The sequence below is a fragment of the Pleurodeles waltl genome, chromosome 6, assembly GCF_031143425.1.
Source record: "Pleurodeles waltl isolate 20211129_DDA chromosome 6, aPleWal1.hap1.20221129, whole genome shotgun sequence".
In the NCBI taxonomy this organism is placed as follows: Eukaryota; Metazoa; Chordata; class Amphibia; order Caudata; family Salamandridae; genus Pleurodeles; species Pleurodeles waltl.
Genome location: NC_090445.1, coordinates 1,557,697,896 through 1,557,724,226, shown reverse-complemented (window position 1 = coordinate 1,557,724,226; position 26,331 = coordinate 1,557,697,896). Strand labels below are relative to the sequence as shown.

General features: G+C 46.1%; 1 long non-coding RNA gene across 1 annotated transcript; it reads left to right on the top strand.

Annotated features, from left to right (window-relative positions):
* The first annotated feature begins 313 nt into the window (after nt 1-313).
* On the top strand, nt 314-24,355 carry LOC138302166 (uncharacterized). The gene is made up of 5 exons (XR_011205320.1): nt 314-472; nt 1,921-1,979; nt 4,670-4,760; nt 12,585-12,675; nt 23,962-24,355. It is a non-coding gene; the product is annotated as an uncharacterized lncRNA (long non-coding RNA).
* Nucleotides 24,356-26,331: the final 1,976 nt, after the last annotated feature.

Below are 26,331 nucleotides of genomic sequence, written 5' to 3'. Positions count from 1 at the left end.
TGTTTCTCTGATGTATTTGTATTAGGAGAAACACATTAAAATGTTGCTGTAAACAAATTTTAATTCTTCGTTTCAAGTATCAATAATCCAAAGGAAATGCTGAGGAAATGTAAAACGAGGCACATTTAAATGAATCAGATCAGAAGCGTTGCTAAGCAACAAGGAGTGACTTTTTAAAGCGTCGCCGTCCAGAAAGTGTTGCTAAGCAACGGCCTACAACATTGCTCTAAGACGCATCGAGAAAGACAGATAAGACAAAATCCAATTGCACGTCGTCACGCATGCACACGTGTCAACAGCAAAATGATGTAAACTGAATCGTAGCGTACCAGCCACACTCTACTCACTGCATGGTCTTCGCCGTGGTTCGATCACTGAGGCAGCCAAAGTTTAAACAACAATTAGTCCCTCTGGACATGTAAATGCTCAGAACTCGTCGCCAATATGAAGTATTCACTTGATGCAACAAACGGTAGGTTCCAAAATACTCTTTATTCCAAATACATGCCCACAGCTCGTGTAGCGTCCTCCTCTCGTAGCGTTCTGGCTGCAACTGACACACCGCCCACTGCCAGACCACTACATGCGTCAGACCGTTCTACCGCTCGTGTTGCACATTCTTTTAGTTCCACCTATTACAGTCACATTGCCAGAGTGGTCAAATACTGCAGGGAAAAATACTTGAATCCACGTCGCCACTGTGGGTGCTCCCGGCGTTTTCCTTGAGATTGCTGCCCATTATACTACGGGTGCATAGTCAGAAGTAAGTGTGTTCATGTTTGGAGACCTGTATGAGCACTAGCTCCTGATGTTTTTCCAGGACCTACGAGAGCGGTATGAGATTCCTAAGGGTAAGTTTCTGGTGTATAATGCTGTGGAAAAGGCTATTGGGGCAATATGGGGCCCCAACAGCGTGAAACCATGCATGTCAGTGGTGCTACAGGTGCTGTTGGGACATGGTGTTGGTAGATGCGCAATCACACTGCTCTACAGTGGACCACATATACCGCCAGGCCATGAGGGACACATGGACTCAGTGTCTCAGCCAGGAGTTGGCAGAAGTGCAGGGGATTTTGGTGTTAGCACAGGTGCAGCCATCAGACGTATCTGACCCGGTGCACCTTCTTCGCATCTTTCCAGGTGTTCCTCCAGGATGTCCCCAATATCCCTTCCCTGAGGCTGATTTTTGTCAAAGGGTATAAGACTGTCCAGAGATTGCCCGCTACTGTAGGAACAGCAGTCCAGACTCTGTCTGAAATTCTGTGTCACCCCTTGCAGTGCAATCCACTTTACTGTCTCCTTGGGATAACCATGTGGACACGCAAGAATGAATACGTTGTCCAGTGTCAGGATTCTACTAAGGTACCCAGATTCCACAGGAGTGGAATGATGCTAAAATCCCAGTGCCTCTCCCAGACCTCTCCCAATCTCTGAAATAACATCAAGGGGGGGCACAGCTGGGGGTGAGGGAGGGCAGGAGGGACGAGAGAGAGAGAGAAAAGAAAAGAAAAAACTGGCCTTGTCTTGCTCTTCTGGATTCTTTTTACCACTCATTTATTCTAATCTTCCCTCTTCAGATTATTTTGGGAATAACTTGGTGCTGTTGGAGAACTGTAAAATAACACAATCATCTGCATACATTTCTATGACCTTCTGTTGTTAAAAGATGCATAGATTTTCATGTACATACTTTTTTCTGCCATCTAACGCACCCCTTATGACAATGGCTTCTGCCTCTCTTCTATTTTTAATAGTGTAAGAGTTCAATGCCGATTAGATTCTTTCTTGATGCATCTTCTGATTAACTTTGCAGTTCTGTAAATGACGTTGTACATACTTTCATACTGAGTTCCTAAGTATTTCCCCTCTAGAAGGCGTGCAACTATAATTTATAACAATTCATTTGTTTTCCCCTTTTAGGGGCACTTGTGTGACCAGGGATGACTTCTGATGAATTACAAGGAGTTTGTGACACTCAGGTAAAGCATTCAGGTAATCAGTATGTTGAATAAAACAGTTTAAGTAGATAAACTGTATTTGCAATATACCCAAAATACTGTTTCTTTCAAGGACATTTTCAACGTCTTCCTGGAAGGAACCCATCAAGTGAGTGGTGTTCGCTACACTGCCAAAAGTGGTGCGTACTGTTCAATTGTTTTTTCCGATATGCCGAAGAAAGCCCGATGTGCTCCCAAGATGCTATCTTATATAATGACGACCTCTAGACTAAAATTCCTTCACCTGAGGAGATGACCAAAGGTGTGAGGAAGAGAAGCTGCCCAACAAGATTTCTTCAGTGAAGTACAAAGCGTAAAGGGCAGCACACACCTTTTAGGTCTTCTCTCGCTGTACCATCGCAAGAATATGTTAGTGAAACAACTAGTAAGAGTGTTTGACACTTGGTGGCCATCTTGAGATTCCTTTTTATGACACATTCAGTTCCAACTGAGTGATGGGTTGTTTATGTCTTGCAGGCTCTTGTATCTTATTGAGCAGATGATATTGGGTGTTTTTGACTTGTTTCTTCTGTGAATCCTGACATCCAGTTCCTCGATTTGGTGTTTGTGCTCTTGAAGAGACGCATTGCCATGGCTTGGAAGTCCACTGTAGAACCATTGCTATCACTCTGATTGACAGAGTTGCCCAAATAGGCAATGCTGAGACAATGGCAAGAAGATCGCTGCCCTTGCAACAGGGGCCGCACCCAAAAAGGTCCTTGGGACACCAATATTGAGAAATTGTTGGCCAAAACGGATGAATGCCCCCCCAAAGACATGGGTGATGGCCTGCCAGTTCCAACTATTCTTGTGGGTGTAGGAGTGGTACCCTGGGATAAGTATTACTATCTTCTGCAGGCTCCAGTTGTGGAAGAAGTTATCCCATTCATACCTCAGTAGGAGGAGCTGGATGTGTTATTTGCATTGGCTGCACCCCCTTCTCCCATAGAGATGGTGGCTAAGCCACTATGTTTGTCCTGCTTCCCTCACATCCTTTTGAGTACTTTCACTCCAGCTGTCCCACTTGACGTTTATTTTTTATTTTTTGGGGGTATACAGACTCCTTTTTGGTTGTTGCCTAGGTTTTGAGGTGTTGTTGCATCTTAGCTCCTCTTAGTGTACACCAGCCTTCTCAGTGGGACTGGTGTAGTTCTCTTTTCTGCTTCTTCATCTATCACAACTAACGGAGGGTAGAGAGGTCCTTTGGTAATTGATTTGTCTAATTGAGCATGACACATGTTGGCTGGACATGTAATGTGTGGTTGCACTGATTCAAAATTTGTTCTATGACTGAGATGTCTAGCAATGTACTACCATGTTACCTGTGCGATTTATATGTACTTACAGCTCCGTGTCATAGATATGTTATGGAAGATGTATGTAGGAGAATCTAAAAAATGCAATGATGACCTACTTGAAAAAAAAATCAAACCAACTGAAGAAATGCTTTCTGAGACATTGGAATGTTTTATATGCAGGCGACCTTAAACTAGAGAGACTGATTTTTGCATTTTGCAAGAATAAAAGCATTAAGGACCATTTGGTGAGAGCAACCCTTTCAAAGACCAATCCCACACTTCTTGACTTATTGAGATTACCTCCATTTTTGGGCCAGTTTAAAAGCAGCAATTCCAGTGTCTGTACTTTTACTTCTGAATCCATTTACAAGAATGGCAAGGTCACTCTCAAACAATTCTCCAGTTTTAACACTACCAATGTGACTTACACCATCACATGCCCATATGATTTAGTACACATTGGGCAGACCACACAAAAATATGTGTTGGAATATGCCAACATGGGAGCTGCCTTATGTGTAAAGTCATGACTGCCCCATTGGTGGAACACTTTGTGCAGTATAATCATAATTAACATGAACTACACTGGCAAGTAATCGCTGTGATGAACCAGCCACATAGAGGTGGAAGCATTTATTTTATTATGAATAAAGAGGAACTGAAACGGATTCTTTGTACAGACAGTCTACACAGTGATGTACACCTTTTTTGAACGGATTCTCTATAGTACAAGGAACTGTTCTACAATCATTTTAAAGATCTTTTAATTATTTTGTATGTCGTCTTGAGATTATGGAGATCAATCTCATATTGTCTTCTGACTGTGAACTTTGAATATCAATAAGTCCAATGTAATATGTGCATTTTTTATTGTTTTACATTATTTTACATAATTAGCAGAAATACTTTCAGTGTATACATGCTTTTTAATTTTCTCTTACGTTTCCTCCAATCACTAATTTCTCAAATTTACCCTTTGGGTCTTTCCACTGCTGGTTAATTTGATTGAGATATATTTTTGAAAAAAGATTAGAGCAGTGCATTCTATGGTACCAGCCTGTTGGTAAATCAACGTTTTTGACAATGACATTTAGCCTCTTACTATTTTTACTGCTGTTTTATCTTTTGCTAATAGACTAGTTTGCTGTTTTCAACTCAGCCAGGGCCATTTCTCCCTGCCGTTTATTGTAGTTCAAATCCTTCCTTTGTTTTAATTGTTAGTATGCGGTTCATTGGCCGCGACTGAATTGTTCAGGCTGCTCTAGGTGCGCTCTAGTTTTCCTGCACCTTTTAGCTTCATACGTAATAGTGTGAAGGTGCGCATTCGGTTGGCCTTACTTTTCACTAGTGTGTGCTGGTTCCTTTGCCTTGCAGATCCTGAATTGATTGTGTGTGGATGCTGGCTCGATTCCCCAGCAGAATTTGCGGTCCATCACTTTTGACTGCAGTTCCTTCTATTATCTAGGTAAGCGACCGTTGCTGTATCACAAGAATTCAGTAACTTGTGGAACGTGGTGTTTGTACAGGCTCTCCAACCTTTTCTGTAGTGAGAGCTACTTCTGACAAGTGAAAATCATTGTGAACTGAAGGCTAAGCCACTCACGCAGTGAAGAACACCCCAACGCACAGTTTCATTGACTTTAAGCCTAATGTCCATAGAGCAAAAGACTGTGCTTTGAAGAAAATACTTTGACTAGGGGCACTATGACACAGCTACCATGTGTGTCAGTCAGAGTGTGGTCTACTGAGATGTATGAATGTGTGCTTTTGAAAAGAATATATGTGTGTAGGTGTGACTGAGAACCTGTGTTGTCTATACTTGTGGCACAGGACATACCTTTCGCCATATGTGGCACTGTTACATGTATAACACAAACATACAGCCATTTTTTTAATGGGAGAAATTGTCATAGTTTGGACTCTTGCTGTGGGCAAGACTGCTGGTTAAAAGATGACAGTATTTTTGTTTGTAGGCGACAATGCCTATCCTACAACAAATCGCAACTGTTGTCCCAACCTTACCGGCCCACTAGCAGCACCTCACCAGAAACACAGTAGTAAAAGGTGATTTGTGGCAGCCTTTACGCATGGACTTGAGAATAAGACATCTCAGGGAGTGTTGTGGTTAAACGGAGATTACCCCTTTCTCACAGATATATCATGTCTCATACAAACACAGGCAATGACAAAGATGCAGTAAAGTTTCAATAGTTTTTATTTAACATAACTGAAATTTGCGATAAGTTGCATGGGTTGCAATGATTAGGATAATGAATAATGCAAGAAACAGAATTGTGAAGACGAGAGTCATTATTACAAAGACCCCCACCATCTTGCAATGCATAGAAAAGACATACGAGATGTAATATGCCCTAATACCCTAATGTGAGAGGCCTATCCTCCTACCTAAAGGAGAGCTGGGTTTGCTAAACCTAATCTGCCAATGCCATGTCCATTAGAGGAGCCCTCAACCCTCGTTACCTTGGAATGAGGTCTCTATCTCAGACTCCGCAGGGACACGAAGACTGGGTCAGCGTCAAGATGACTGCAGCATCGATATCACTGATGGTGGCGATGCCCTCTGGTCGGAATCCCTCTGATTATCTGTCTAAAGTGTGATGTATTTATACAGATCTACAAGGACCCCTGACGTAGGTGTGTTCCCAAACAATAGATAACAGACATGCTTGGGATGGCAATTAATATAAACAATCCCTCGAAAGTATAGAGAGGGAAAATCCCTAAGTGTGAACACCTACTGTTTGTTTGTCTTTGTTGCTTGATCTTCATGCCTTATCGCGGTGACACTGATAATGTAAATCATAACAAGTGGCCTAACTATAAACAAGGCAGCCATCTTAGAAGAATTAAATAATTAAATGGGCTGAGACAGAGCAAGCTAAGTAGGTTAAAAGTCACTAGGTGACGGGGGCACAAGTCTGCAAGCCAGAGGCTAAGCTAACTCCTGTTATCCCATTAAAACGAACTAGGATTCACTACAAAATTTAAAGTGCATAAAAATGTTCTGCAAAAAACGTTCAAAATATGGAAAAAATTTCTGCACTTAAAACTTCTCCCACTTAAAAAAAGTCTATATTTTTCAGTTATAAATATAACACCGTGTCTACCAGCCACTGGGAGTAAGATGGCTACTGCGTCTAAATACAACACTTTGAAATGGGAGAAAATTAAACTGAAGAGTTAAATTTAAGTTTATATGAATTCCATAAACCTCAGTATTTAAATTTTCTCCCATTTCAAAGTGTTCCATTTACAAACAACAGGCATCTTGCACCTTGTGGCCTGTGGTCACTGTGCCATATTTATAACATAAAAATACAGCCATTTGTTTTAAAAGGAGGTATTTAAAGTGAAGAAACATGCTTAATCAAATATTAAGGCAGAATTAACCCCTTGGGTGCCTGGGACTAGCTGGTTACGTCCTTGGCCACAGCGCTCGTGTGCCGAGGACGTAACCAGCTCGTCTTGCACCTGGCCCTGGGCAGAGATGGCACCTCCCCTGCCACCCCGACCCCCCTGGACTCCTCCCAGTGACGTCTGATGGCGCGCTGAGCATGGCTTCTAGTGTGACCAAGTAGAAACTGATTAGTTTCTCCTCAGTACGGGGCCAGGGGAGGTCAGGGAGGCATGAAAAAGAAAGGCTTTTCCTTTCCTTTTCATGTCTCTCTGAGCATTTGCACAGCGATAGTGCTGCAGGAATGCCCACTAGACACCAGGGATTTTTTTTTTTTGTTATTGACATGAGGAGCGACCCCTTAGGCAAGGGTCATTCCCCAGGACACCAAAATATTTTCAGGAGATTTCTGCCCCCCTTGGGGGAAGATCAGCCTATTTTAATTATGTCAATCTGCTCCTAAGGGGGCAGAAACCACTAGATACGAGGGATTCGTTTTTACATTTTACATAAGGGGGGAAATTTCTTTTAGGCCATTTCTGCCCCCCTTGCTGGCCTATTTTTATTAGGCCAATCTGCCCCCAAGGGGGGCAGAAATCTCTAGACACCAGGGATTTAATTTTTTATTTTACATACGGGGAGCGACCCCTTAGGCAAGGGTCGCTCTCCGGGTGGGGGCGGAGGGGGGATATTATAATAGGCCATTTCTGCCCCCCCTTGGGGGCAGATCGGCCTATTTCTATTAGGCCCATCTGCCCCCAAGAGGGGAAGAAACCACTTAGGGACCAAGGATTGTTGTGTGTGTGTGTGTGTGTGTGTGTGTGTGTGTGTTTTGTTTGGGGGGTGGCCCCTGGGGCAGGGGTCACTCCCCATGAGGGTACATTACTGTTGACCATTTCTGCCCCTTCTGGTGGGCAGAAATATTTTTATGAGGCCCAAGGGGACAGAAAGCCCACTAGACTCCAGGGAAGAATTGTTTTTTTTTTAAAAGAGGATGGAGTTATGGCCATACACCCACCCCAAATAAATGGCGACAAAGTTGTTCTGCCCACCGGTGGCAATTACCCCCGATTCACTCCCCAGGGGGCAGAAAGCCTACTAGATGCCAGGGAATAAATAAAAATAGAGGAGCGGGAGCTGCCAACCAGTATGGACATGGTTATGCCCACGCCCCAACTGAAGGGGGTAACAGTCTTTCAGCCCCGCAAACTAAAGGATCTTATCCCAACGGCAAGTAAGCGGGCATTTAATTATTTTAAGTTTTGATTTGACATTTAGCCCAAGGGAGCATGGCTAACTCTCAATATTGTCCCACTTGGAATGGTGAGCAGCTGCACTTTTTTGACTTTGGGACACTGCCACCTAGAAAAGTCTACCAGATTTACACACATCTGAAAACTAAACATCTGGGTGAGTCGAGAGTGGTGTGCTTCACATGCATCCCATGCAATTTTCTTACCCACAATGCCCTGCAAACCTCCAAATTTGCTTGAAATCATGTATTTTCCCTAAATTCTTGTGATGGAACCTTCCGGAATCTGCAGGAATCCACAAAATTCCTACCACCCAGCATAGTTGCATCTATACCGATAAAAATTCTACCCCACTTCTCAGCCTAAAAGCATTTTTTTTTTTTCAAACAGCCCTTTTGGACCCGCTTTGGTTCCCTTTCAATTGCTACATGTTTTTGGCCCTTCCCTGTTACAGACACTCGTTTCACCTACACAAGTGAGGTATCATTTTTATTGGGAGACTGAGGGGAATGTCTGGTGGTAGGAAATGTGTGCCGGTGCGGTGATCCCACACAATGTGAGGAAAATGTAATTTGTTTGCTAAATTTGAGGTTTGCTGAGGATTCTGTGTAAGAAAACACTGGGGGGTTCATGCAAGTAATACCTCCCTGGACTCCCTCAGGTATCTAGTTTTCAGAAATGTCTGGGTTTGTTAGGTTTCTCTAGTTGGCTAGTGAGCCCAGGACCAAAAACGCGGGTGCCCCCCTTGCAAAAATATGTAGGTTTCTAATAGATAATTTTGATGTGTCCATGTTGTGTTTTGGGGCATTTCCTGTTGTGGGCACTAAGCCTACCCAGACAAGTGAGGTACCATTTGTATCAGGAGACTTGGGAGAGTGCTTGGTTAAAGGAAATTTGTGGCTCCTCTCAGATTCCAGAACTTTCTATCATCAAAATGTGAGGGAAAAGTGTTTTTTTGCCAAATTTTGAGGTTTGCAAAGGAGTCTCGGTAACAGAACCTGGTGGGAGCGCCACAAGTTACTCCAATCTGGGTTCCCCTAGGTGTCTCGTTTTCAAAAATGCACAGGTTTGGTAGGTATTCCTAGGTGCTGGCTGAGCTAGAGACCAAAATCCACAGTTAGGCACTTTCCACAAAACACTCCAGTTTTCAATGTAACCATTTGATGTGTTCATGTTGCATTTTGGGGTGTTTCCTGTTGCAGGCACTATGCCTACCAACATAAGTGAGGTACCATTTTATCGGGAAACTTGGGGGAACGCTGCGTGGAGGGAAGTCTGTGGCTCTTCTCAGATTCCAGAACTTTGCAGCACCGAAATGTGAGGAAAAAGTGTTTTTTTTTACAAGTTTTGAGGATTGCAAAGGATTCTGGGTCCCCGAACCTGGTGAAAGCCCCACAAGTCACCCCATTCTGAATTCCCCAGGTTGTCTAGTTTTAAAAAATGTATAGGTTTGCTAGGTTTCCCTATGTGCCAGCTGATCTACAAGCCAAAATCCACAGCAAAGCATCTTGCAAAAAACAGTCAGTTTTCTTTGGGAAAATGTGATGTACCCATGTTGTGTTTTGGGGCGTTTCCTGTCGCAGGCACTAGGCCTTCCCACACAAGTGAGGTACCATTTTTATTGGGGGACTTCAGGAAATGCTGTGTGGAATGACGTTTGTGGCTCCTCTCAAATTACAGAACTTTTCATCACCGAAATGTGAGGCAAAAATATTTTTGGGTCAAATGTTGAGGTTTGCAAAGGATTCTGGGTACCAGAAGCTGGTGAGAGCCCCACAAGTCACCTCATGCAGGATTCCCCTAGGTGTCTAGTTTTCAAAAATGCACACGTTTGGTAGGTTTCCCTAGGTTCTGGCTGATCTAGAGGCCAAAATCCACAGCTAGGCACTTTCCAAAAAACCCGTCAGATTTCAAAGTAACAATGTGATGTGTCCATGTTGCGTTTCCTGTGGTGGGTACTAGGCCTACCCACACAAGTGAGGTACCATTTTTATTGGTAGACTTGGGGGAATACAGAATAGAAGAACACATGTTATTACTCCTTGTCTTTCTCTGCATTTTCTCCTTCCAAATGTAAGACAGTGTGTAAAAAAAGAAGACTATTTGAGAAATGCCCTGTAATTCACATGCTAGTATGCGGAGCCCGGAATTCAGAGATGTGCAAATAACCACCGCTTCTCAACACCTTATCTTATCTTGTGCCTATTTTGGAAATACAAGGGTTTCCTTAATACCTATTTTGCACCTTCATATTTCACCAAATGAATTGTTGTATCCCACGTATACAATGAAAACCCATTGCAAGGTGCAAATGATTTTTTGGCTTTGGGTACCTAGGGTTCTTGATGAACCTATAAGCTCTATATAACCCTCACAACCAGAAGAGTCCAGCAGACATAAGGGTCTATTGCTTTAAAAAATCTGCAACAGCTGGAAAAAGTTATAGAAGAAAACGTGAACAGAAATGGCTCTTTTGTTCACCTCAATTTCAATATTTGTTTTTTATTACAGCTGTTACTTTCTGTAGAAAAACATTGAAGGATGACCCCTCCTGAATTGAGAATGTTGTCTACTTTTCAGAAATGTGTAGTTGTCCCGGATCCAGCATTGGTTTTACATTCAATTCTGTTATTAACTGGAAGGAGGCTGAAAGTAAAAAAAATAGTAAAAATGGGGTATATAGAGTAAAATGCCAAAAGTGTGTTGAAAAATGTGGTTTTCTGATTCAAGTCTTCCCGTTCCTGAAAGCCGGGAAAATTGTGATTTTAGCACTGCAAACCGTTTGTTGATGCTATTTTCAGGGGAAAAAACACATGCTTTCTTCTGAGCACTTTTTTCCCATTTTTGTGAGAAAAACAACAACATTTTTGCAGTATTTTGGCTAAATTCTTGGTCTCCTCTAGGGGTTTCCACAAACTCTGGGTACCTTTAGAATTCCTAAGATGTTGGAAAATAAGGATGCAAATTTGGCGTGAATAGCTTATGTGGACAAAAAGTTATGAGGGTCTACTCCCAAACAACCCAAATAGCCAAGAAATGTCTCGGCACTTGAGGGGGGAAAAGGCCTGGCAGTGAAGGGTTTAACTGAAAATGGATACAAAAATTGACTTGATGTTTCATAGGAATATTTTTATTCACATTACATTTTTCACGTTTAAAAAAAATGACTGTATTTTTCACTTTTAAATATGGCATAGTGTGTACTGGCCACTGGGAGCAAGAGGCCTACTGTTTGTAAATGCAGCACCTTTCTCCCATTTAAAAGCAGATACATCATTTTGTTTTCATGATCCAATATTAAGTTGACAAGGGATTTTTATTTAAGATTTACATGCTCCATTGCTTCAGTTCTTCACCTCTGTGTTCACGGTCATAAATCTGAATCTAGCACTGCTCATTATCAGGCCCTGCTATCTGCAGCCTGAAGATAAAAATTAAAAATAATCACAGCCTCCCCTTAACTTTTAAAGGACAAAGTGACCCTGTGCTTATTTAAAAATGAACTCAAGGCTGTGAGCTACTCTGAAAGTGTTTGTGAGCTACTGGTAGCTCGCGATCTACAGGTTGGGGACCAATTTGACAGGAATCTGCATATTTTTACCTGCATAGTCATGCAGGATTAATTCCCGCACTTGGAATTATCCATCCACTGCAGACACGGCTTGCTCTGACCTCTTGAATGACTGTTTGAGGCAGCGCATTATTCTCCATGAGGTATGATTGTTTTCTTCCCAATCTGTGCAATTTAAATTGCAATGCTCTGAACTGACCCAGGATATTGAGACTATATAATGTTCTACATATATATGTTTTAGAATCATTATTATATATATGGTGTCTTCATCCACTTATCACACAGGTAATATATGTATTTTTATTTTTTGTTGTCTTTATTCTTGATAATTGTTGATGGGCTAACTGATTCAGATTCATATGATATTTTCATGTGATATTATTTCGATATAATTTCCACTGTGATTATGCTCAGTCTCTAATATGTACCTTTGACAAATAATGCACCCATACATTGGCATATATTATGAAAATTGTAGAATGAAGTATGTGACAATTTTCACTCTTTACCTAAAATAAGAATTTGCAGTGCTTATTCATTTATGTTTTTATTTAGTGGTAACTAACCATCTTTGTGTTTTGTTATTTTTTTCTCTTTCCTTTCTTTTCTTTTAGCCAATGTCTGTTATTTATGTGCTGATTTACTGAGTTGAATCTCAGGCCTTGATTTTGAAATGTCTTATATCTGAAAATGATCAAAACATTGTCAACCTCGTGCACTGATCCATTATTGTATATATAATTTGATGGGGCTGGTTTGTGGCTATTTGCACTGTGACATATATGGAACAATGACTACACTTGTCACTTGGAAATTACCTGAGTTTATTGTTTTGTGTTCTTTTGGTGCTACCCTCTACTTTGATTGCCAATAATTATAGATTTAAATTTTAAATTAAGGCATTGAGTCATAGCTTAATTTACTGACATATTTCAGGATCAACTCCTTTCTGTGACGACCACTGTTTCTTTAAAATATTATGTACCCTTGGTTCCTATGTATCATTGGCTTTCCCTTATTTTTCATAAAATACCTCTGGCCACCAAGGCAGTGTTGGCGAACATGGATCATCTGAGAACTAATCTGAAGAGTAAACTAAGAGATTTCATGGCCATGGAGTGACACCTTTGAGCCAGAGGTAAGCACCTGTACCCACAGATATGAGTGTGCAATCCCTACCACCTCCATACACCAATATAAAATTCCTGGCTGGGAAACATTGGAGACATATGTGAAGCTGCAATAGCTGGTAAGAGGAAAAAGTATCATGATTGACCTGCCTGTATGTATTGCTTGCCAATGAGATTGGAAAAAATGTTAGAAAGTTTAAGTTCCTTTGTGGTTTGTTATTTTTCTTGGCGAGACTGTTGGTATAGCTTGTCCTTGGAGGAATCAGAGGATGATTAGCCAAGCAACATGCAGACAAAATGGGGAAGAATAATAAATGTATAGAACTATGCGTACATCACAAGCAGTGCACAACATGCATAGCAAATGTTGCACATCCCAGGACATAAACCTACGTTGAAAACAGGACTCATGATAGAGCCAATCAAAACAAAGGGGACTAACACAAATTTATATTGCTAGACTAAAAAAATACACACTGCTCACATGGAGTACGTGAGGAATGGGAAAGCCATCTAAACATCATAAGGCATACTCCTGTTTATATCACTGCGGAATACATATAGCACTACTTCAAGACCCATGAGGAACCTAGGATACGGACCTTAAACTCCACTTTAATGGCTATTTAGTGAATTTACTCTTTGTATACCCTGGGAGTAATAGTAAGGATTAGGCTGGGAGTACCCTATATAGTCACCAGAGAATGAGTTAATCCAGAGGAGAGATACACTTTAGTTGAGTGATACCTAGATATTTACCCTTTAACAATTATATATGTTTAATTATGCCCCCAAACACAATGCAGGTTGAATTTATAGACCAATTATGTAATTAGCTCATTAGTCTCTTTTGTATACTAGCACATTGGGGGTGGCGTTTAATTGCACCAGAAGCACCCCTTCTAAATAGAACAATTTCATCCTAAACCCACATGCCTATGTGGGAAGGGGAGAGACGTTTTTATATATGCATAGGGGAATCGCAGGAGACTGTCTCCCTATGTGATCATTTTATTACTTCCGTATTCTAACTCTAGATAGTGCCTATAGAGATTTTCAGTAAATTGCCTGGTCTAAAAGTTAACAGGACAAAATTTGGTCTATTTCCAATAAGACACAACAGAACCAGGAGACAACGAATTGTCTAAAACGACGTTTGGATGAGAACTGGAGACATTTATGTACTTGAGTTTACAGATCTATGAAGACATGAATATTGGATGGGAACATCATTAAGGCCCTCATTACAACCCTAGAGGTCGGTGTTAAAGTGGCGGTAACACCGCCAACAGGCCACCGGTAAAAAAAAAGGGATTATGACCACAGTGGAAACCGCCAACAGATAGGCGGAAGACAATGTACTGACCACCACATTACAACCCGCCTATCCGCCAGCTTTTCCGGGGCGGTATCAACGCCATCAAAAGCACGGCAGAAACAGTCTCTGGAAGGGAAACCACTCAACTCTCGAAACTCAACGAAGAACCAGGACACCATGGAGCCTAAACTACAGGTCCTGCCGATGCTGGTCTACCTCCTCATCTACCAGGAACATCAAAGACGGCAGCGATGACGACGGTGAGTACAGCATCTAGTACACAGGGGAGGGGGGAGGAAAAAGAGTGTGACACACACATGCAACACGCAACACCCCCACCCACAACACCATACACACAAACAGATCCAACTACATTACAGATACACCCCGTCAACCCCTGGAAGAATGCAAGGACAAAAGGAATTGAGTCAAATTAGTGATATTTTAGAAATAGGCATATATACTATAGATTTAGAAAAACAGTATTTACACTAATATACAATATGTACAGAAGTTCGTACATTGTCCATACACAAATGTCCGTGGGCCACTGAGCCAATATTCTTGAGCCAAGCCCACACTTGACTCCTGCCTCAATATGGAGAGAACACTGAAGGGCCATCAGGTCGTAAACACACGGGCACCTCAGGGTGATGGGGAAGGAGGGGGGCACCTCAGCCGGAAGATGGGGCAATGCCAATGCTCCTCATGGGGGCTCCATACCCACAGCGATGTCCTGGGGAGTGCAAGGCCACAGTCTCACAAGTCTCTCAAGTGGGTGGTTTGCCCACTTCCTGGTCCTGGGGAATGCAAAGCCACAGTCTCTATAGTGGATGCCATTCTCCATTGGTTCTGGAGGGGGCTTTGTGCCCAGAGTGCTTCATCCTGCCTAGGATAGAGTGAGTGAATGCCTTTCTCCATTGGTTCTGGAGGGGGCTTTGTGCCCAGAGTGCCTTATCCTGCCAAGGATAGAGTGAGTGGATGAATCTCTCAACTGGTTCTGGAGGGGGCATGGCACTCAGTGATGCAGTACTTGGGGTGTGCCAGTACACATTCGCCCACCTGGGTGTCTGAGGCACGTGATTTGCAGGGAACAGGTAGCATGATAGCTCATGGAGGCAGGGCTAGACTCCATCCTGCGGCGGATAAAGCTGCTAAGTGTTGGTAGTGCTGGTGCAGGTGGGGGTGCTGCCAGTGGTGGTGGGGGGCTCCAGCCCATCTCCTGCAGCCTCGGAAGGCCGCCCACTAGGGCTGCTGGTGCTGGTAGTGGTGCCACTGTCAGCGGTGCAGCTGGCGGTGCAGGCTGTGGTGCAGGTGGCGGGGCTGGCAGTTCTGCTGTTGGGCACCAAAGCTTTACCTTCATCCTCCGTCGGCTGAAGTGCCTCGTCTGGTGTTTTCTGCCCCTTCCTCACCTTGGCTGATGCTGTTTTGCCCTTGGCTCTGTCAGCTGGAGGTTTGGAGGAGGCTTTGCTGGGTGGGTCGTGATCCTTGTCCCTGCTGCATGCTGGCCCCTTCTTCACCTTGGCAGGTGGTGGTATGGTTTGGTCCTTTGCAGGGGTTGGTGGTACACTGGCTATCCTGACAGGTACCTCCTTTGAGCCTCTAGGAGCAGAAGGTTCCACATTGGACGGCAACTTGGTGGCTGAGGTGCTGGGCTGGGTTCTGGACACCCTGGCCCGAGGGAAATGATGGGGGGAGGGGTAGTGAACAGGTCAATGTTAGCTAGGAAAAGTTTTTTAGACACACTGGGGCGGGAAGAGGGAGAGGGTTTGAAAGTGGAGGAAGAGGGAGTGGTTATAGGAGGTGTATGTCTGCTGAGTTTGGGTGAAGGTGTATGTGCTGGATGCTGTTGTGAGGTGGATGGCTGCTGGGTGGGTGGGTGCTTGCGTTTGTGTACTTTGGGAGGAGGGGTCACAGACACACTGGGAGAGGGCACAGGACGTGTGTATTGTTGTGGGGGTGGTGACTGCTCATGAGGGGTGTGTTGTGATGGACGTGCTGGTGATGGAGGTAGTGGATGAGGATGTAGTGCATGCAGGTGTGAGTGGAGACGATTCTGGGAGGGAGGTGGACGAGGAGGAGGAGGGGGACACAGTGCAGGCAGTGGATGTTGGATGGTGCTTGTGTGAGTGATTGTGGGCTGATGTGTGGTGCTCGTGTTTGCCTGAACCACTCCTGTGTGTTGTCTTGTGTGTATGCTGGTCTGAAGAGGTGCTTGGGATAGGCTGGGTTTGAGGGGATTGGGACTGGGTAGAGGAAGTTGGAGGGGGGAGGCTAGACACAGGGACAATGGCTGCCATCAGTGAAGATGCCAGAGCCTGAAATGCTCTCTATTGGGCTGCCACGCCAGAGTGAATGCCCTCCAGGTATGCATTTGTTTGTTGCAAATGCCTCTCGACACCCTGGATGGCATTCAGAATGGTTGACTGCCCAACAGTGAGGGATCTCAGGAGGTCAATAGCCTCCTCACTGAGGGCAGCTGGGCTGACTGGGGCAGGGCTTGAGTTGCCTGGGGCAAAGGAGATGCCCACCCTCCTGGGTAAGCGGGCACGGGAAAAACGCTGAGGGGCTGCTGGGAGGGCGGTGCTGGTAGGGAGGTGGCGGCTGTACCTGTTGTTGGGGTGGGCACAGAGCTGTCCACCACTGCCAGGGAGCTTCAATCGGAGGAGGAGTCGCTGTCTGTGGTTTCCCCTCCTGTTCCCGTCGTGGTGCTCCCCTCGCCCTCTGTCCCACTGGTGCCCTCACCCTCAGTGGATTCGGCCTTCAGGCCCATGTGGGATGCAGCTCTCTCCGTCGCCAGTGCCTCTGCTCCTCTACCAGATGATGCTAATGCATATAAGGACAGGGTGACAAAACAAAAAATGGGGGGAGAAACAGAGGATACACTTGGTCAATGGCAGCAACACCACTACCGTTGGCGTACACAACACACAGGGAGCAGCCCTATGTACTAGGCCATGCCCAACCAGTTACTAAGATAGTCACCAGCCCATAGGGTACAATGTCTAACGCCATCAGCTGCACCCCAGAAACCCAAAGGACCCTGCCCAGTAGTAGATGCCCACTGACACTATTGGTGTAGGTGTGCCTCAGAGCCTGCCCAACAAGGGACCTACCCCGCCATGTTCGCCCTGGCCTAGGGGCACACAGAGCCCCCACCCAGGTAACTCTTAACGCGTGCACAGCAGGAGTCAGATTCAGTACTCACCCCCTTATGGCACCTGTGATGCCCTCAAGCACCCATCCAACTCCGGATAGGCGACCGCCAGGATGCGGGACATCAGGGGGTCATGGTGCGACGGGCACCCCTTCCTCGTTGGGAGGCCAGTCCCAGCTGGGCCTCCGCCGTCTTCTTTGCCCAGCGGCGCAGGTCCTCCCACCTCTTGCGGCAGTGGGTGCTCCACCTGTCAAAGACCCCCAGGGTCCGCACCTCCTTGGCGATGGCACACCAAATACCCTTTTTCTGGTGGGTGCTGACCTGCAGGGAAAAGACAGCAGAAAAGGGAATTAGTCACCCGTCCGGACCGTCACACTCATTGCCCACCAGATCACACCCATCCCCTGACGCACATATATTGACCACCTTACATGCTGCACTCTGCCCAGGACACACACAGCACTCCAGACATTCATGGCCCACGCATCATGCTCACAGTGTACTCACCTATTTGTCTGGAGGACCATAGGGTAACGTGTACTGGGGTAGGACCCCTTCCACCAGTTTCTCCAACTCCTCCGCAGTGAAGGCAGGGGCCCTTTCCCCAGACACTCGAGCCATTGTCGCTTCCAGACACAGGTCACAGCAGCACTTGCAGTGTAGGTCCTCTCCTGTTGATGAACAGGTAGCAAGTGAGTGGATAGATAGAAAATGGCGGTCACATCCGTGGCGGTTCGTACCGTCACCGCCGGCGTACATCACCATTGGCACCTGGAACCCATAGGCTCAATGATAACCAATGCGAAGTTGCGCGGCGGTTTCCACTTGTCACTCCTCAAAGTCAGGCATCCCCCATTTCAGGGGGTCACAGGGCATGGCACCAAACTGCGTCACAGCAGACATTGGCACGGCAACTGATTTTCGGATTCACATTTTGTTTCTGTAAAGTAAAAAAATCAGCATTAGTGCAATCGATGTGGAAATGTGACCCTCTGCTCACCGTTCTCTTCCATAGGCTCCAACTGATGAGGCTGAATATGAGATGGCGGCATCCTCCGGTGTACAGACCCCTGGTGGACCTTGCAACAATGGAGGACAGACACATTATCATTACCTACAGACTTGATCTTGCCACAATCCAGGAACTGTGTGCCCAATTGGAGCCAGACCTGATCTCAGCTATCCGGCAGCCCACTGGTATCCCCCCTCTAGTACAAGTCCTGTCAGTGCTCCATTTCCTGGCAAGTGGTTCCTTCCAAACAACAGTGGCCATGGCATCAAGGATGTCTCAGCCAATGTTCTCCAACTTGTTGACCAGAGTGTTGTCAGCCCTGCTTAAACACATGCGCAGCTACATTGTATTCCCACAGGTGGAGGACTTGGCCACAGTGAAAGCTGACTTTTATGCACTGGGACATATCCCCAACAGCATTGGTGACATTGACGGTACACATGTGGCATTTGATCCCATCCCCCCCCCCTCCCCCCCCCCCGGAGAAATGAGCAAGTTTTCAGAAATCGAAAAAGCTATCACTCTATGAATGTGCAGATGGTGTGTTTGACGGCCCTGTACGTCTCCCATGTGTATGCCAAATACCCTGGCTATGTGCATGATGCCTTTATCTTGGGGAATAGCAGCATCTCATATGTGATGGCTCATTTCCAGAGGCACCGGGTGTGGCTAATAGGTGAGCCCAAGGTCCCCACCCAGCATATATTGGTGTATCGGTATGGGGTTGTCCCTAAGGGTGAGTGTGTGTCTAACATGTATCCCTCGATATTTACAGGTGACTCTGGTTACCCCAACCTCTCATGGCTACTGCCCCAAGTGAGGAATGCCAGGACAAGGGCAGAGGAACGTTACAATGAGGCACATGGGCGGGCGAACAAGGAGGATTATAGAACGGACCTTCGGCCTCCTGAAGGCGAGATTCCGGTGCCTTCATCTGACAGGTGGATCCCTGTACTACTCACCCAAGAAGGTGTGCCATATCATCGTTGCATGTTGCATGTTGCACAACCTGGCCTTGAGACGCCACGTGCCTTTGCTGCAGGAGGATGTGCCTGGAGATGGTCTTGTGGCAGCGGTGAAGCCTGTCGACAGTGAGGGAGAGGAGGCAGAGGAAGAAGATGTTGACAACCCGAGCAACATATTCAGCAATACTTCCAGTGACACACAGGTAAGACATTGTACGTTCAATTTACATTTCAGTTAACTGTTGGACATTGTACACGACAGCCTCTTACTCTATGTCTCTGGCCACTGACTTTACCCTTTGCCATTTCTATTTTCAGATCCCTGTGCCCCACTCTGGATCACTATGTGTACTGCTGCCCACTACAGGTCATGCCAATATATATATAACTGGACATATGGATTGAAATGTTTACAGCTTGTTAACCTAATACATATTGCAATCAATTGACAGACTCAGTACTTGTATTTGATCCAAGGGTGTTTATTGCAGTGGTCATAAGTAGAGGGGGATGTGCAATGGGCAGGGGTGATGGTGGAGGAAGGTCCAGCTAGAGTCCAGTCTCTTGATATCACAGGTGCATTGTCCAAGGGGGCATAGTAAGGAGAGTAATGGCATTTCAAAGTGGACAGAGTGACATAGTGGGACAGAAGGGTGACATTCAGGAAAGTCTTATTTCCTGGCGGGGGTCTTAGCAATGTTCTCTGTCTTCTGAATGGATGGTAGAGGCCGTTTGTGGGGTGGTTCTCCTTATGCAGGGGGTGGGGTGCTGGTGGCCTGTTGGTCTTGTGGTGGTGCCTCCTGTCCACTAGCGCCAGCGGAGGTGGAAGGCTGTTCATCTGTGTGGCTAGTGTCAGGGGCCCAATGTTGTACCACTGCCTCCTTCATGGTCTTGCCCATGTCTGCCAGCACCCCTGCAATGGTGACCAGGATGGTGTATATTTTTGTTAGGTCCTCCCTGATCCCCAGGTACTGTCCCTCCTGCAGCCGCTGGGTCTCCTGCACCTTAGCCAGTATCTGGCCCATGGTCTTCTAGGAATGGTGGTATGCTCCCAGGATGTTGGAGAGTGCCTCGTGGACAGTGGGTTCCTGGGCCTGTCCTCCCCCTGTCGCACAGCAGTCCTCCCAGCTTCCCTGTTGTCCTGTGCCTCTGTCACCTGAACCATGTGCCCACTGCCACTGACCCCAGGTCCCTAATCGTCCTGTGTTTGTGGGGTTGCCTGGGGTCCCTGTAGTGGTGGACACACTGCTGACTGACGAGTCCTGGGGACAGTGGCATGGGCCCGCTGGGTGGGTGCTGTGCTGGTGTTTCCTGAGGGGGAAGCTCTGTGGTGGTATGGGACTGTGGCAGGGTAACCGACTGTCCAGAGGTCCCTGATGGGCCAGGTTGGTCATCCTGATCTAGGCGTGCAGAGCTGCTGTCGTCACTGTGGGCCTCTTCTGGGGGGGGGGATGTAGCTGGCACCTCCTCTCCTGTGACGTTGAGTAGGGGTCCTGTGAGGATGCAAATGCAGTGTTAGTGTATCTGTGTGGTGTGCCATCTTGTGCATGGGTGTGTTTCCCTGTCTGGTTGTGATTTCCCTGTCAGTTTTGCCTTGTGTGCATGGTGATTTTGTGGGCTAGGTGAGTCTCTCTACTGGCCATGCTGTGGTGATGGGCGTCCATGGAGGTCTGTGATGGGGGTCCATGCATTGGTGTTACATGCAGGGCTTAGTATTGGGGTGGGTGGGTTGTGATAGTGGGGTATGTGTGAGTTGGTGGAGTGATAGGAGTGAGGGTAGGGGTAGGAGTTTGTGATGGCAAGCAGGTAGGAGGGGGGATAGTAATAGAGAGTTGACTTACCAGAGTCCAGTCCTCCTGCTACTCCTGCGTGGCCCTCAGGATGCATGATCGCCAAGACTTGCTCCTCCCATGTTGTTAGTTGTGGGGGAGGAGGTGGGGGTCCACCGCCAGTCCTCTGTACAGCTACCTGGTGTCTAGCAACCACGGAATGCACCTTCCCCCGTAGGCCGTTCCACCTCTTCCTGATGTCATCCCTTGTTCTTGGGTGCTGTCCCACGGCATTGACCCTGCCCACGATTCTCCATCAGAGCTCCATCTTCCTAGCAATGGACGTCTACTTCACCTGTGATCCGAATAGCTGTGGCTCTACCCGGATGATTTCCTCCACCATGACCCTTAGCTCCTCCTCTGAAAACCTGGGGTATCTTTGGGGTGCCATGGATGTGGTGTGAGTGGTATGTGTGAGGGTGTGTGGGGTGATGTGTAGGGGTGTATGCTGTGATGTGTGTGCATGGTGTATGGATGATGGTGTTTTGTGCCTCTGATTGAGTGGGTGCTCCTGCCTTGTGTCTCGCTCTGTTCGCAATCTTTTTTTTCATGAAAGGGGTTGTGGATAATGTGGGTGTGTGTTTTATAGTGTTGTGGGTGTGGTGTGTGTATGTGTGTCAGGTGTGTGTACTTTGAATTGTCCAATGTAGTGTTGTTTTGTAAGTGTGTGTGTATTTTGAGCGCGGCGGTGTGTACCGCCAATGGTTTACTGCAATTGAAAGACCGCCGTGGTGATTCGTGGGTCGTGATACTGTGGGCGTATTCCTGTTGGCGTAACGGTGTGGGTTTTGGTACCGCCAGTTTATCACTGACCTTTGGTGTGGCGGAATTGTGTGTGTGTCTGGATAGTGGCGGATTTCTCTTTGTGGGTCATAAAACCCGTAGCGGATTACCGCCGCGGTCACGGTATGTTGGCGGCCATCAGCACGGCGGTACGCGGCATTTACCGCCAGGGTTGTAATGAGGGCCTAAATCCCATGTGACATAGAGGACCTCGGTTTGGCTTTTAATACTAAGCAGAGTAGCGCTTGCCAAAATGGCTCTACTTCCAAGTTTCCTGAATAATTCTACAAGCATACCTGCAAGGCTTTCACAAACAATATTTAGGGCCCTACGTACCTTTCTGATTGACCAGAAATGGGGGGACTGGAGTAACAGAAGAAGGTTGGCTCAGTCCAATCTTCAAACTGCAACTGCCCATCAGAGGGACAGGACTGAGTCTGTTGAAATATAAACCATACTATCTGGCTTTGTGACTCCTGTGGGTGACTATGTAGTTTGATGATGAGTGCACAGAAGAAACCTGGTGCCTACAATTTGTATTATTGGAGTACATCTCTCTGAAGTTTTGTTCAAACAAAGTTAATCACCCTGTAAACATATCAGACTAATAAATCCAGCCAGGATTTGCGGGTAAGGCTGCCTTCCCGCACAGGGTCTATGCTCGCACCGCTGTGGTGCTACATTATTCTGAGAGGGCTGGCCGCAGTACAGACCTGGTGAAGGGGACAGAGGCAGGGATATTGACAGCTGGCGATATGTTTGAAAACTTGCACCTCTTCTCATTCGAGTCAAGAGAATAGTTGTGCTCCATTTCTGGGGGTAATTTCTTGGCATGCGGAGCAAAAGCAATCAGGCACCCTTGAGCAGGCTTGCCGGGAAATCCCAATATAGCTGGTGCTTCAAACACGGCTCACTCTAGGCAGGGCCAAGAATGTCGTCAAAATGTTCTATAACGCATTACTGGGGGTGGCCAGGGTATCATTAAACCAGTTGAAAGCAAAATGGAGTGATGATATTGGAAGAAAATTGCGTGATGCAGAATGAATTAATACCATGCTGTGGTCTCCAGGAATGATAGATTCAAACTAATACAGTACAATGTATTACAGCACACACACTTAGGGGCATATTTATACTCTGTTTGCGCCGAATGTGCGTCAAAGATTTTAACGCACATTTGGCGCAAACCGTGCCCCATAATTATACTCTGACGCCCGACCCCGCGAACATCAAAATTCCATCATGTGCGTCATTTTTTGGAAGCGGGAAACTGCCTTGCCTTAATAATATGCAAGGTAGGGGTTCCCTTCCAAAAAATGACTTTAAGGCCTGTGCGCCTTATTTCTCCCCCAGCATCATTTTGACGCACAGGAGGGGGTGGGCCTTAAAAAACTGCACACAGCCTGATGTGCGCCATTTTTTAACACCTGGGTCAGGGCAGGCGTTAAGGGATCTGTGGGCTTGGAAGGAGTCCCGAGGTGCCCTCCCCTGCCCCCAGGGACACCCCCTGCCACCCTCGCCAACCCATGGAGGACACCCATGGATGGGGGGACCCATCCCAGTGAGGTAGAGGTAAGTTCAGGTACGTATTTTTTTTAAAAAAATTAAGTGGCATGGGGGGCCTGATTAGGGCCCCCCTTCATGCCACTATGCCCAATGACCATGCCCAGGGGATATGTCCCCTGGGCTTGGCCATTGGGCAAGGGGGCATGACTCCTGTCTTTGCTAAGACAGGAGTCATGTCAATGGGTATTGTGCATAAAATAAAATGGCGCAAGTCCGGTTTGAGGCCTGATTTTAGCCTCAGACCTGACTTGCACAATTTTTTGACACACAACCCCCATTTTCCCATATGCCGGCGCTGCCTGGTGTGAGTATTTTTTTTTTACTCAGACCAGTCGGCAGCGCCGGCTAACGTCATTCCATAAATAAGGCACCCGCATGGCGCGTTGGAATGGCATTAGCCGGTGGTGAAATTTTTGACGCACAACTGTGTTGTGCGTCAAAAATTATAAATATGGCCCTTAATGCGCACTGGATTCACACAGTATGCCCAGGGGAACTACATCAATTCCACAGATTTAGATTTGGGTTGGGGCATTTTTTGCACGCTGTGGACATGCCCCATGGTACACACATATGGTTAAACAATCACTCCTCATGTTCAGTCCTTAACATCCTGTAGTATACCTCTGAAACCCATGTAATGCTTGTTCGGTTTGTTTACCAGTCTGCAGGTTCCCTGATACCCACTACAGATGATCAAGAGAGGAGTATTGGAAGTCTTCTGATGCTGGTCAAATAGCAACATGGAAACCTGAACTATTACAAAGGGTGGAGGAAGAGATCGCTTCTCTTCCCCCAAAACGAGTCAGATGAGCTGGCAGTATTGGACTGAATTACTGGGGTGGCACTATATTAACGCGGTCAAAGAATAACAGGGATAGACCTCTTCCCCGGAATAAAAACATTCACTAGCAATATCATATGGAGACATGATATATCTCGTGGGGAAACTGACGAAGGGGAAGATGATCTGAAAATGTAACACCTAATGTTTTAGAGGCTTAAAAGTTGTGTCTGAGTGTTGCTATAGTTAATGTGTAACTTTCACTCGAACACTATTAAATCATTAGATCATACACATCGACTTTTATGCTGTTATTTGAAAAGTAAAAATCAATAAACTAATTACTAAAAACTATTGTCTACGCACTTGGATTTGTCAGAAACAAATCTTGCTGCATGTGTGCTGCCAGGAAATAGCTCTCCAGTCATCAATAATTGACGTTTTTCACTGGGTTCTTCAAAAGCACTTTCAGCCCTTAAGGGTTATCGCCAACAATGCATCATCTTTCATCATAGCACACCTGAAGAGTACAGGAATCCTTTAAACTCCCGGCTTACTGAATATTTTAAAATGCCCAGAAATGTTTTCCCTCTATAAAATAGGCCATTTTGAAGGCTTTCTCCAGTTGCATCTTCCTGTTGAAGATCTTGCTCCCCCCATGAGGTAAAAAGCTCTCTCACAGTAGGGGGTACTAGGCCGTTCATGCACAGGTACTTTGGTAAGTAACGAGTGGAAACAATGTTGCATGTATATCAGCCAACTTTCTCCAGCAGCATCTCTGAGCGTTACCGGGGATAAGCAGTATTACCAGAGATATCTCCCAGTATTGCCACAACATCGACTGTTGATGCCAGAAAGTTTTTCATAATGTCGTGGAGCCGAAAAACGTGCCATAGCCAAATTACAGGCCTCACACCGGACTTGCGCCATTTTTTTTGACGCCCAACCTCCATTGACATGACTCCTGTCATAGCAAGGACAGGAGTCATGCCCCCTTGCCCAATAGTCATGCCCAGGGGACTTATGTCCTCTGGGCATGGTCTTTGGGCATAGTGGCATGTAGGGGGGCCCAAATCAGGCCCCCCTATGCCACTTAAAAAAAACGGGAAAAAATACTTACCAGAACTTACCTTTACTTCCCTGGGATGGGTCCCTCCATCGTTGGGTGTCCTCCTGGGGTGGGTAAGGGTGGCTGGGGGTGTCCCTGGGGGCAGGGGAGGGCACCTCTGGGCTCCTTCTGAGCCCACAGGTCCCTTAAAGCCTGCCCTGACCCAGGTGTTAAAAAACGGCACCCATCAGGTTGTGCGCTGTTTTTTAAAGCCCACCCTCTCCGGTGCATCAAAATGACGCCAGAGTATAAATAAGGCGCACAGGCCTTAAAGTCATTTTTTGGAAGGGAACGCCTACCTTGCATATAATTAACGCAAGGCAGGTTCCCCCTTCCAAAAAATTACGCACATGGTGGGATTTTGACATCCGCGGGGTCGGGCGTCAAAGTATAAATATGGGGCAGGGTTTGCGCCGAATGTGTGTCAAAAGTTTTGATGCTCATTTGGCGCAAGCAGAGTATAAGTATGCCCCTTAATTTTTTCCCCATCAGAATGCTACAAGTCCATTGTTCCTGACCAGTTGACCTACGAAATACTGCAGTTACTCCTTCCCGTTCCCCCTGTGAAATCCTCTATGCATTGCTTATTTTGTGAAAGCATAAATGCTGGGGCCCAAAGATTTGCTCTGAAGCCCGTGGCCAGTGCACAAAGGCCAGGGTTCCAAATACCATGGCTGCATAGTCATGGCTCCTAAGTTTTGATTCACCCAAATGCCTCTTTAGTCCCCCAACACAAACTCCCTGCCTCTTCATCTCACACTTACAGGCTCTTTTTTTCACTAATGTTTTCCTTTTGTCACCGTTTTCCCACCTTTCTCTTCCTCCTTCTTTCCCTTTTTTCTCTCTTGCTCTGGTTCAAATTCTGTTGAGGAAATATAAGTGCTTTTCCACAAAAATGAGTGTCAGTTGGTCACACTGGCTCAAATCAAACTAAGCACTGCTTCCAGGTAAAACGTAGAATAGTTTAAATGGGTGAAACTGGGGGTGAGGGAACCACGGGTTGCAAGAGCAGAACTGGCAAATAAAAAAAAGCATTTACAATGCAACGGGTCTCGCGTTTGCTCATGTTAGAGCTGATCGCGTTGTAAACTCCTAACCCGACTTTTCACCTATCGGGCAAAAGTGCATTTATGTACATAACC